General features: G+C 44.1%; 1 long non-coding RNA gene across 7 annotated transcripts in view; it reads right to left on the reverse strand.

Moving 5' to 3' along the window:
- Window positions 1-14,161, reverse strand: part of LOC308195914 — a 314,751-nt gene that overhangs the window by 122,760 nt on the left and 177,830 nt on the right. The gene's annotated exons all lie outside the window — the stretch shown is intronic.

Genomic DNA, 14,161 nt, shown 5'->3' on the forward strand with positions numbered 1-14,161 from the left:
GTGCCCATGCATGCTATGCAGCAGGATAGCCACACATCAAAGCAGCAATAACAATAATTTTATATTCATAACAATTTTTCCAGCAGTGTAATACTTAATAGAGATTTTTAATTTATTGTAAATAAATGGCGCATGAAATACTTTTTATGCCTGAAACACTACATGTAAAATTGCATGGTTAAAAAATAATCTAATTTTACTTTTACAGATTCTAAATATTTTAAGTCCAATGTGCATCATTAAGCAATATCAATGATACCTCTCATTTTCCAGTGAATGGCTTTTAGAAGAGAACTTCTCCCATCCAGTGTTGTACAGTACCCCGTTATCTAATATACAAGCAGCCTGGTCTCACTGCTGTTTGTAGCTTTATGTAGAAACCCTGGATTTTAAAATAATCTGACACAGACTTCTACTCACAGCAGGTCCCCACTAACATTGCACTGCAAAATCTAGACCCATCTACTGTCCCTCCTCCTCCTTTGGGTCTTTCTTAAAAGAAGTGTGGCTTGGCTGCAGAAACTCCAAGGGCCATAGCAAGAAGCCAGAGCATCCCTCACGGTCCAGGATGTGGACTTCTGACTTTTTTTGTTGTTTAAACTTTAACACAGTTAACAAAAGGTAACGGGAACTACAGAGGGAAAATGGATTTTTAACAGTTTCCTTCCTACCTGCTAGCGGGCTCAGGACCACTAGCAGTCACTGGCGTGACTAAAATGAGTAATTCGCCTTGCCAGCAGACAGAATACAGACAAGGTGCTGGGCCCAGTAGGGGGGCTTCTCCAGAAACAAACCCACAAGGTTCAGTCAGCAAGCAACCACACACAGCACCGCACCAGCACCTGGTCCAGCAGAGTTTATCCTCACTTCCTCCAGAGGAATACAAACACTCCACAAGGACGAAAACCAGAAAGAGTCAAAGCCAGAGTCCACCCAGCTCAGGCAAGTCTCCGATGTTGGCCATGGGAGATCCCCTCAGACACTGCTTGTTCTCAGATTCTTGTACGTGAATTCATATAATCCCTTTTAGGCTTCCGTCTGCGGGTTGTGCCATTCCCAAGCACCTCTTACACATTGTCTGTCCACACCAATTCCCTTCCCGACTTCCCCGTTTTACTAACAGCTTGAGCATCCCTTGAAGGGTGCTCTTCAAATGCTTTTTCTAGACATGTGAATTCCCTTTTACATTTGACCTGCTATGATTTGCGGGCTTTTCATACCTCAGCAATTCTGAAAGGAGACAACTCATAAACTTCCAAGATCAAAACTCATTTCCCCAGACTTTGCAATGGCATAACTCTGTCGGTAAAAGTGGAGTGGGATCAACAGAAGAATTGCCAGGATCTTTCTGTCTGAAGCCAACGTAACACGTGCGTGATGTAGCAAGAGAGCAGAGACCACTCAAGATGTCACTTATTAGTGCTGCTTTTCTGCTTCCGTCAGCTTGGTGGTCCTGTGTATTTCCTTCCACATTAGCCCACACTGATGAGGTACGACAGTATCTTACCTTGGAAACATCACTGCTGCTCTGAGAAAGCTGCGCTCGCCATTTCCGACAGAAATCACCTAACACACACATAGGGTTCGTCTTCTCATTCTTACGGTTACAGAAAATGCTGCCCATCATTAAAATTTCAATACAGACGAGATACTTTTAGGCATTTGTAACTTGACTGAACCAGATGCACCCGGGTGTCCGTAAAAAATTTCTGGGCAGCGCCCATGCAAGAGAAGGAGCTTAGATAAGGAAGAATCGATGCCACTTTGAAAGTGTTAGAATGAAGTATTGATATTTTAAGTCTACATTAACACTAATGGCAAAACTATAAATCATGGACAGGCTTAATAAAAAGAATCCTGTCTCGTGACTGCTCAGAAGAGGTCTTGGATTGATTTTTGGCATCAGTCAGGTAATTCTGAGATCAATAGGACACAAAATCCACCTATTTGCTTATTAGTAGCAGAATTAGATTTTGTCACACAAAGGCTCACTTCTTATAAAGCCTGCTTCAAGTGTAAAGAACATGCATCTTCTAGCTATGAAATTGAATGTTAATTGTTTGATATAAAATTAAGATTAAATTACAGCCCTCTTAAACTTCTATACGCTCATACTTCAATGCAACCAAATGAATAATTAAATTGATAAAAATGTAAACTGAAAATTGCAAAGATTTTAAAAATTAATGCATAACCTTAACAGTTCATACTGCAACTCCCAAATACAACTGCAGACTGACATAAGAGAAACAGTTTCTGCCAGCTAAGACTGCTCTGATATTGGCTGCTGACAGTTGCAAAAAAGGCTGTGCTTATTTGTAAACCAACTAAGTTATGGAGCAATTCCTCATGAGATTTTTGAGTTGACCTGGAAAAGATGCGTGGCAACAAAAATGAAAAACAACGCAGAAGATTGCATTTTAGATGTCACCCAAACAAGGGTTAGATTGGACTAATGTGGTCCACGTATGTTCCAGCAAACACGTTCAGATGTACCGAATCCGGTCCTTTATCATTGTGTGTTTTGCCTTTTTTTTTTTTGTGCCAAAGCCTCTAGAGTGTGCATGTATACAACAAGAGAATGAGCAGCTGTGACGACTTCTGATTTCATTACATAAAACATGACTCTCACAAGGCTTTCAAATCAAGATGGCACAAGGCACCCCTTCAGTGAGCACAGAACCCAGCAGATGTTACTTCTGATCAGCAGTGGTCTTCTCTATCTGTAGGAATTTGAGACTTTGGGACAGGTTACTACTGCGGGCTTCAGTTGGGTAAAATGTAGACATCACAGTTACTGTGAGCATGTCTGCTGAAGGAGCACAAGCTGGATGGCACACACCAATCGCACCAAACCTATTCTCACTTGTCTCTTTGACAGAGCCTACAGAGATGAGATTGCTGCCCAACGCTTGCCATTCAAAATCCTGCACTTTCTCAGTGAACTTACAACATGCTTTTGCATACAAATTGATTAATAGCTCTTGTTCATATACAGAAATTAAACAAAAGTTAAAATAGAGAAACACACTAGGAAAGTGCTATGAAAGCACTTAGGTTACCAAAATTTCTATCACTGTCTGTATTACTACGACTGAGATATGGAAATTGTTCATAATGTTGCTGGGAGCAGAACATTTCTGAAAATGATGAGAGTTTTATGGTACTAAAGAACAACTATTTGGTCATTCTCAACTGATGGGAGCTTCATAGCTAACTCTACACATTGCCATACGCTGTTGAAGTGAGCTCTGTCTAATGACCCCAGTTGCTACTTTTACTCTGAAAGGGTAGGAAAATGGACAATTCCCAAACTATAATAAATTCTTACAAACCCTTTTCTTATCCTTTACTGAATGCCACACACACACACACAAATCCCTCATGCCCTCATTTTTGCCAGATTTATGCAACCCATCTGTTCTGCTAAACTGTTTCTAGTTTTTAAAGCCAAAGTAATTGCTTTTTTTGCCTCCATGTACTTTATGCATATTTATGATAATTTTCCTTTTTCTAGCCAAATACTCTCTTTTCTACAGAACCAATCATTACTAATCAGAACGCCCAAATTGCACGAAGTAGCCAGACGACCTCCAATGGGCAGAACATCTCTCCTTTCAAGCAAGCTGCGACACAGAAGTCAAAAGAAAGAATCAAAATCCTAGGCATCTGATGATTTGAGGTCCCTCATGGAGGAGGTATAGCTGTGCACGAGCACAGCGGGTGAAGAATTCATAGCAAGTGTTCAGCGCAGCCTAAATACTCTCATCCCCAGTGCAGGGGAAGAACTGGAGAAGCTGGAAGGAATGTAGCAGTAGGTTGTGCTGTGAGTGTGACATGCTGGCAAGTCCAGGGTACGAATAGAAATGTGACACATCTACAGAAAGCTAAAGAGCCCCAGCGAAGCCTTGAGGAAGGAGAGAGACTTCCTTTGCCCTGGGAAATCTGACCTCCCCATTTTCTACATCCAGTGACGCTGCTTTGAATTGGGGTGGGTGCTGAATTCTGCCCCTCACCAGCAGTGCCAAGGTGTAAGCTTTTAAAACACCTGTGAGGAGATGCTGGTTTTGTTTCCTCTCTTGGCAACATAAGCCAGTCTTTGGAAGGATTTGAATTTTATATTAGTGACCTTTCAGTTTATGGAAAGACAGATCAGATTATAGCACATAATTCAAACACATTGAGATAATTGTGACTGGTGAACTGAGAGCACACAGAAGGAATCCATAAATTACAATTCTGAGATAGTGATCAAGGAAGACAGGATGAGAGTACTTGCAGGAGACTCTGGGAACACTGCCACCTAATAATACAAGAGCTTAAGTTTTCTTTTAGAATAATTTTAGAAATGTTTTAGAAAACATCTATCTTTTCCTCAGTCTTCAAGATATTTCCATTCCACGTACAAAAAAAAAAGCTCTGTTAGACCTGTGAGAAAGCCAAGGAGAGCATTTTGGGAGAGTCAAGAAAGCTATTAACAGTATCCAAAGTTTACTGACATTTCCAGCCGCACAAGTATTTCAGCAAATATCAAGGCACAACTTTGGGGATTCTGCTGCAGTACCCTGGCAATAAAGAGAGGCATTTTGTGTCAGATTCTCACCCCAAAGGAAGATGCTATTTACTGTGTTCAGACAAATTCCCAGAAGTTTCCCAGCATTTTGATGTTTCAATAATTGCCTCCCATTAGCACTATTCCTAAACTATCAGCATCTAGGCAAGGTACAGCCTGGAGACAGAGACCAGTCACAGAACAAGCAACCCAAACCCAGCTGGAGAACACACATCGTGAAACAGCAGCTGAAGCCTAGGCTTCTACAGAGACTCAGATTAACGCAGTAGGAAAGTATTTGTGCTGTTCTGACTGCTCTCAGTCACAGGAGAAGAATACAGCTGATTAAAGTAGCAACTACTGCAAATCACTTTCAAAATTATAAGTGCTTGGCCCTACTGCTTGTCAGCCTTCAGCTGTTCAGCCACGAGAAGGCCGATTACCCACTGGTGTCCTCTAGTCCTCGATGGATATCATGTCCCAGAGCAGCTGAATCCGTCTCTGTCACATGCGTTTGACAAAAGCTGGTGACTATGTATGACAATAACGGTGCCATAGCTAATCCAACAAAATGGATTTTTAAATGTTTTATAATCCATGCCTTAAAATGCACTGCCTGTGAATGTTTACATAGCAGTTGCTGAAAGTGTATTCTTACTTATTAGCATGTTGAGCATTTAAAAAAAAATCTTTGACTGCAGAAAAGCAATTAAAAAATGGTTCTTAAATGTTGGTTTCTGAATTGTTACAGGACATATTTCACAGCAAACAGGAGAAACAGGTGAAAACTATATGAAATGGAGCATTAAGGGAAACACACTCCTGGATTTTAAACATTACAGTGCAAATTGGAGAGACCTTTGGAAAGCATCATCTGGTGCATGAGTTACAGGAAAAGTGACTTAGAGCTGTCATTGCATTAAAAGACTGTCCTCCACGGTCACAATGATTTATGGGTGCACAACCCTGACACACATACTGGAAAAGAAAAATTACACAGGTTTTCCTGCTTGAGCTGCTAACTAGCACCAAGCTTCTGTTATGCATGAGGACATGCAGCGGCCGTCAGAACACTAGGATGAGCTTCCAGCCTACGAAAATGGAAATCAATCAGATTAGGAACAAAGAACGCATATTTCTGACCTGTAAATGGTTCATCACTGAATGCAGAAACAGCCCTGCCACCAGCAGAAGCTGGTGTGGGACCCCAGAACCCTGTGGGACAGAGCCCACCTGACAAGCTGCGGTTTTGCAGCTTTGTGAGGTACCGTGGGAGAAAACTAGAGTGATGTGTCCTTGTTTAAGCGATGAGATGTAAACAAAGAGAACTCCATTAATCTCAGAAAGAGAAGTCTGGCAGTGACGTTTTTTTGGTTCCTTTTTTTTTTTTTTTTCCTCCCTACTGCTCCTATCACCTTGTTGACTGAGTTGCACGTTTCCATCAGCTTGCCAACTGCTGCACTTCACGTTCAGAGCTGGTCTAGCTGAAAACCTCTCAAAGCAGCAGCTATTCAAATACCTCGCTGTCCAGGTTGGTTCCTTACAAGGAACGTGTTCCCTCCTAAAATCTCCTTCCTGTGGTAAATCATTTCAGCTGTGTACTCTCTAAACATAAGGTGAGTGTTTCAATTCTTTCATTACAAATTTTCAATCATTTCTGCAGCCCTTTTATTAGTTTTCTTTTGGTTATTCTTAACCTGCATACTAGAGAAAGTGCATCTTCCTATCTTCATTTCCTTGCTACCTGCACTGCAATCAAAACGAATGGATTAAGAATTCCCAGAAAAACAAAAACAAAACTAAACCACCAAAAAAAAAAAAAGACAAGAGAAGAGAAGGACACAGGAAAGACATGGACTAGAATTTCAGAATCTTGAAATTAAATTACTGAAAGGAATTATTCAGACTATGACATTACGTGGAATTAATCACATGATTGCACTAAGGCTTAATTGAGCCATTAGGAAAATATGCTCATTGAAGAGAAAGAACTGGAGAGAATGGTAGAAGAAGTATCGCTTGTTAACAGCAGGAGGTACATCAACGTTAACATTCTGATACAGGTGGCTACCAGGACTAGAAGAACCAGATGTGACTGAGAACTTCCCAAACGCTGAATGAAGAGTTTCCCACCCCTAACTTTATGTTCTGGAGGTGGATCTTCACATGCTAGAAGCGCACATCAGCAGGCTGTGTGCTTATTATCAATGCAGATAAAAGATATGTTCTCAGTGCCAAGCCTTCAGTGCCATCCCACAACAACTTAATTCCCCTGTATTTTGATATGCAATGCCATAACCCCTCTACTCCAGATGGAAGACTTCAAAGAGCCATTGAACATGCAGGCCTACAGAACTAATGGAAAATATTCCCCCCAAAATCTCATGATAGGTTAATAACTTTCTTTCCTCCAACTGGGACCATCTCAACAAATTACTGATCCACAAAGCATGGATAATTATACTGATACCAATTAACAGCAGGTAACAAATCTCCAATGCAGTAAGTAAAAGTAAATCTAGTCTGTATTAAGCTGATGAAAATGGAGTTTATAAATTTGTGTTAGAAAAGCAAAACTGTACAGCTCCTTCTGGAATGTCTTACTGGGGGGCAACAAGCCTTGGGTAACCAGAGGTTCCTGGTGACCACGGGAGTCATCAGAAGTCATTGGCAGGCACGTAACAGATCTCTGGCTGCTGTTTGTAAGTGACAACCAAGAGCAAAGTCCTCGAGGAGTTCTCCGGCTATTAAAAAAAATAATAATTCTTTTGCTTTGACTTTTAATATGCCATGGCACATAGGACCATCACAGACCTCTGCTGTTTAAGCCATCCAGATGTGCAACTGCCATTAAACTTCAGCAAAAGGAGTGCGTGTCCAGCCCGCCTGAGGGGACCAGCAAATGCCCCAGGGAGGACAAGCAAGTGAGAATGAAAGAAGAGCGCTGTGAAAAGATCTGCACACACTTCTCCAGGCTGGCCCACCTCTGTCCGTGTGACCTGAGCATGACTGGAAAACCAGGCTGAGAAGGAAGTTCATCGGTCGTGTCATCCAGCCTGAAGCACGCTGATAGGAACAGAACAGCAAAGAACAGACACAGCAGGGCTGTTGCTATCCGCAGCACTAAGCGCATTCAAGGAATTCTCACTTTCAAAGAAGTTTTTCACCAAAAGTCACAACTAGCTGCAAACTAACCGCAAAGAAGAGGTGCTCTCGGGGCACTGGGTGGGCTCTGCTCACTCCTGCATCCTGGTGGTAGCAGTGCCATTGAACCAGAAAATCCTGGAGCTCCAGGGCAGACCCAGCACACCTGGCACTCCTCTGGCCGGGTGGCAGCTGGGGCACCGCGCTGATTGTGCCAGAGATTGTTTGCAGATGTCTGGTAAATTAATCAATGCCTGGGCTTCTCCTGAGCTTCTACCCACTACAATAAATCTGGATATCAGGTTGACAGAGTCCAGCGATACTTGTGATGGCTTTAAATTAAGTACCTGGAACACCAACAGAATATGGATAAAGTAGCGAGCATTTTAGAAGTGAATGTACACTCTAATCTAAAACAAACTTTCAAAGCCTTGTTTGGGTGAAAAAATGTGGCTGTCTAGCACGGTGCAAAGTTTGGTTGGGTTTGTTCTTTTTGGCAAGCCCAGTGTAGCTGAGACCAGTCTGCTCCTGCTCACCTAAGCAGCTGGAAGCAGTCCAGGTGTCTCTAAATTAGGCTTCAGCCTAGAAAAGGGGCACTCTGCTGCACGCTATTCCAGGTGCTGAATTAAACTTTTCAGTTATCATAGCCCAAAGCATGATGATCCCCACAGGGTCCCAAGGATGCTTTGGGACAGCGTTGTTCTACACATTTGCAGAACATGAAGTCTTCTCTACACTCGAACAATGAAAATCAATACATTTCTAATTGCCACCTTATGTCTACCACACTACACTAAAAAAATCCTTTAATTAGTTTCTTCCAGGAATACATGGGTCATTTAGGTAATTAAATCCAATCTCTCTTGTAAAGGATACTATGCCATCAAATCCCATTTACAAGCTCATTGTGCTCCACCTTACGACCACCAGCATTCACCTTCTCACTGAAGGACTTTGCTGTCATGGTTGCTAAAAACCATTTGGTTATTCAGGCTTGGATCTCAGTCAGAGAAGGGCCTACGAGCATCGAGACACATCACCTTCGTGCCTTCTGCTTCCAAGGCTGTTGGTATAAAAATTATTCTTATAGAACCTCAAATCAAAATGCATATAGGTGAACGGCACAGAGATAGCCCCTCATATAAATCTGAGGGACAAAACACACCTTGAATCTTCATGAAGTCCAGAAAAATCCCCTAAGTCATCAGCATGGAAATTTTCCAGTTATAGCACTGGAAACATGTTACAAAGGTCACAAAAGATTTCCAAGTATCACCTAATGCAAAACTATCATTAGGATAGGAACAAGGTCTTCAGGTCACTCAAGGTAATAAAAAAGACCACCCCTTAGTCAGTAATTAATTTTTCCTCGCAAAAAGATCGTAATGTGAACACTGAAGTCAACATTTTCAGATAGGGATATCAAGCTTTTTCTGTAAAATAAGGCTTTTTCTCCCCACAGTTTTCACCGTTCTGGAAGAACAAATCTTTTTGAAGACAGAAATGCAAATACTTCCAGATTACCACAATTAGAAATCCTAGCTTCCATCCAAAGTAAATTTTAAATTAAATGGAGATATTACTGCAACAGAAGTTACACCGGTGAGACTCGCTCCTTCATAACCTTCACATGTATGTTTGTTTCATGGTAAGTTTTTTACTGATTTGGTAAAAAAATAAAGTGCTGCAAGCTGTACAGCATGAGGAAAAAAAACCAACGTCTCACAGAAAGGATGTTTGCTTTACAGGTGAGCACAACATCAGAATATCGAGTCAACGCACACCCCTACCACGGGGATCTCTCAGGGCCTTGCTGCTCCACTTGGGTGCCCTGGGGGCGCTCACAACCCGAGCCCTGCAGTGGGATGTGCGTGTGCCTGCTCTGGTCTGCAAACTGAGCCATGCTGGTGCTGCACCCGGCCTGAGGCCTGCCAAGGAGCCAAACAGACGATCCCAGTGCCGCCCTCACCCAGCTCGGCACCACGACTGATCTCGACCAGGTTGGGTCGGTCACTGCCTCGTTTTGCTCCCCGCTTAGGAAACAATCCTGGAAAAGTCCAGCATGACACCTTCCCCTTCTGCAGGCACCTTGTCTCACGCACAGCCGCCGGCACACAGCAGCATCAGCCACAGCTCGGGGCAGGCGAGCTCAGCGCTGCCTCAGCACCAGCTGCTGCACGGGCTTAAAAAACCCCAAACCAAGCACATTTAGGAGACTCACAGCCCAGAAAGCAAGTAAAAACAGAACTCGAAGTTATTAACAACATTCTAAATTTCACAATTGAAGGTAATTTCATGGATTTTTGGACCTGACTCAGGGTTTTTTAAATGCCTGGAGCCAGCTATACCACAGCTGTGGAGGAATCAATATTAAAAAAGCCCAGGTCCTCCAAACTCAGAGCATCAATAGATACTTACTTCGCTCTGTAAATTACCCAAACTAACAGGCTGCTCTCTGGTAGTTACACATTTGCTCTTGTGTTAAGATCTGTGCAAAGTTAAGGCGGCTGCATGGCCATAAGGCAACGCGGCCGTGTCCCCTGCACCCCGACGGACAGACCGTGCCGTGAAGGCACCTGGGCAGCACGCAGAGCTTGCAGCCGTCGCTTGCATTCTGCCCTGCGAGCACCTTCACCATCACGTAAAACGCCCCTCGAAGTACAGCCAACAGGACAGTCAGTCATTTTGCTGTTATCTGCTATCCCAAGTAATTTGATGAGGTTTCGTCATCTAATTAATGCAGTTTATACCCCATTTGCTGCAAAACAGCTCAGCAAGTTAGTATATATATATAATTATCATTTAAAGTCATACAACCATATTCAGGACGAAATGAGAGTTTATCATTCCTCATGTCTCCCACATAAGGGACTTGATTCTTTATGCTCTAGGAAACATTAATTAACATCTACGGGCTTTGCACCTGGCTAGTAAAGCCACGAGTCAGGATTTGGAGGATTTAGGAGAGAAGAGCTGGGCAGTGGCACCTTCCAAGCATGCAGATGTGAGCACTGGAAGCGGAACCAACAAGCAGGAGACAGACATCCCACAGGCATTTTGCAGGGGGTGTTCCTCAAGACCAAGGCTTGTTTCCCCCAGCCCAAGCAATCCAGGTTTCCCCACCCCTACCTCACCCAGCTCGTAACCTCTGAGATCTGCCAGCACCACCAGCCACCACTGAAAGCAACTGCTCTGTCGCTGTGTTTTTGAGAAAAATCTGGGCTGTACCCAAGCCAGCAACACCCTTAGCACCACGGCAAAACGTCTTCACATCCACCCGCTTCCCTCTCCACCTCCTCTGCTCTTGCCGGAGATACAGCAGCCCCTGCAGCAGGCTGCCCGACAGCCCCCATCTGCGTGGAGCCAAAGGAGATGCGTTCAGCCTTCCCTGTGCTCTGATGTTCAGGCCTCGCAGCAGCTTTTCAAAGAGCACTGCAAAAGCCTAAAAAAAGAGTAAGTGCTTGCAGAACATTGCTGGGAAATATTTTGATGTTTTCTACTCACTTTCACTTGCCGTAAGTTTTCCATTTTATTTATTTTGCACCACTATAGGAAAATCTGGGCACCAAGATATGCAACAGCCACACTTTTCCAGTTTTAACTGGGGGCAATTTCAGCTAACCCTTGATCCATTTAGATGTTGCTGTCCCAGTGATACTGTTCTTTCAAATGTGCAGCAAAGCATGGTAGCCTTCCCAGGTGCGCTAGCTTCCAAAGAAGGTATTTTATACATGTTAATTATGAGATTTTCACAAAAGATCTTTATACCATAAATTAAGTGGAGCTGAATTTTAGCAGAGATCAAAAGTGTTGCTACTCTGATTTTTCCCCTCAAGCCAGTTTAAAATAAATAAGTGATCATCCCTCCATAAGAAACATACAGCCGGGATCTTTAGTCGCCTGGTCTGATTTTAAATATATGTATATATATATGTGCACGTGTGTGTGTATATATATATATGTATATATAAATATAGACATTAAGCATGATTTTGTATTTCTATTTAGCCCTTTGATTTACCAGGAAAGCTGTTTTGTTATTCCCCCAGCACTAGAGGAAAGCCAGATTTTATAGAAATAGTTCTTGGCAGAACTTTTTGTGAATTTCTTTCAGTGAAAGATTGCCTCTGCTGTACAGGTGAGACTTCTCTGCCATCTCTTTCTTCTTTGGGTAAGCAAAGAGACAAGTAGACAGGATCCATCCAGCAGTACTTTTTGACCCCAGATTCCTCTGCATTTTTTTCTTAACATTGTTTTTATGATATTTCAGTAGATGGCTTTTAGTCCCCCCACCCTCCTGTCTCCTCCTCTCTCCCGCTGCCACCTGACCCCTCGCAAACCCCCTCGCCCCCCGGCCGGTTCTTTTCACGATAAAGGCACATTAAACAGACCTGGCACTGAGCACGCTGCAGCTTATCATTGCTGCAACTGAAATGCCAGGAAGTTAAAAGCACAGGCAGCAGTCACACGTGCTTTCAGAGCTCAGCTGCTTGTAGGAATTCAGAGGGCTGTGGGCTTTTTTTTCCTCCCCCAACTACATTTTTAAAACAAATGAAAAAAACTCTCTACCCTGTCTCTGCTTCAATTCCCAGAGGAACACGCTGAGCAGAAATTAAGGTGCTGTGAGGGGTTTCTGGTCCAGGTGCTGCAGGAGGCTGTTTTCTGCCCTGCGTTAGGTATCGCTCCACCTGCAGGACCCCACCCTCAGGGGAAAGGGGCTCCTCAGGCGTCAGAAGACCCCAAGTGCTTTTGACAAATGGGTATTATGCGTGTTCTCTCTCACACACCCGATTTTAGCGTTACAAAGCCACCAAGAGCAAAACCCCCATAGCTTACACCACCCACTACAGAGGGCTGGTGCAGCCTTTCTCCCCAGGGAGTGCTGGAGGAGCAAAGCCCCGCACTGGGACCAGACGCACTCACAGCCCACGGAGAGCTCTTTGCCCCCAGGGGGGCTCAGAGGCCAGAGGCTGCAGCCTGCCCCCCCCCCCCTGCGGTGAGCACAGCTCGGCTGAGCAGCGCGCTGGTGTTGGGGTGGCCGGTTTGGGCTTTCCTTCCCCAACAAAAGCAATTTATCAACACTTTCCCCTGATTTCTGGCAGGCAAGTCCTGCAATCACACAATCACACCAGGTGAAAATTCTGCCTATCGTAATTCTTAAAACTGATTTTTTTTTTTTTTATTGCCATAATTATCAAAATGCAATTTTAAGCCAAGAGCTTGGTAACGGTTAGGACCAGAAGGATGCAGCACCAGCATCCAGCCCAGGGAAAGCTGAAGACTCTTCAGCCCCCTGCCACCTTTAACAGAAGCTGAATTACACCTTGGGTTAGGGGTAAGGTGCCCGGCTAGGGCACAGCCCCCCGAGCCCCTCAGCCATGCTCGTGCCACACCAGGTTGGTGGCTGCGTGCCCGAGCGCAGCAGAGGGCGAGGTGACTGTGCCATCTAGCTGCAGCTGCTGCGAGGCTTCCGCGCACAGCGCGTCCACCGCTCTGCAGATAGACACCACAGCGTTTATTTCATCCGTGCCACGCTGGGCATTGACGCACGCAAAGGAGGTTAGTTTGGCCAAGAGGCACGTTGCTACTAAGAACCTATCAAGCATATAGGTGATAGGAATAGTTATTCTCCTTTTATTTACAGTTTTCTTCTACTACGAGCTTAGCTAGCATTAAGATTGTCACTTTACGTTTCCTGTTTCCACGCTGTTTTATGTCTGTTCATTTAAATCTCCCTCTCAACAACATATATTACGCCCCCCCCATTTGTCTGATGGCTCCGCTCCTCCTGGTCCTGCATTGCCCTGCACTACTCCCAGGCAGCTGCAGCACCCTTCAGTGCACAGCAGTTGATTTTACAAGATGTGGGAAGGGCGACAGGGCATAGCTCATAACTTCAGCAGCAAACGCAGGCTTCGAAATGAAAATGTGAAGGCATGGGGTTTGATTCATCAGCAGCAAGGATTATTTTAATGATGCAGAAACAAACTAAATATATTTTTAATTTCATATTTTAATTTGTCAAGAGTATCTCAGCGGCTTTTAAATGAGATTTAAAGTGCATTTTATTCCGCCAGGAATAAATTCAGTGACTGGCTAAAATTAGATTAGTGGCTCCAGTGCCTAATTAGCAATCGGTTTGGAGGCTGCATTGTGGAACATTCTGGGCCATATCTCATTAACCCCTCTTTAAATAACCTTCTCTGTCGATATATGACTTTTGCAAAAGGAGGGCAGGATTTGGGAGCCAGGCACAAGTACAGGGGACACTGACTTGGTTTATAGCTGGAAACTGAGGCAGGCCATCCACTTTAGGGCTGGACCCACCAGGAGCTGGGCTGGGGGCAGGCAGCAGGGCACTGGGCTTTGTCCTGTGCTGGCACGGAGCAGGAGCAACGTCCTTCAAAAGCCCGGGTGAGACAGCCCTATGCACATCAAATGGCACCGGCCCCAGGGGAACGAGGA

This window comes from Anser brachyrhynchus (assembly GCF_964034855.1).
Source record: "Anser brachyrhynchus genome assembly, chromosome: 5".
NCBI classification, from domain to species: domain Eukaryota; kingdom Metazoa; phylum Chordata; class Aves; order Anseriformes; family Anatidae; genus Anser; species Anser brachyrhynchus.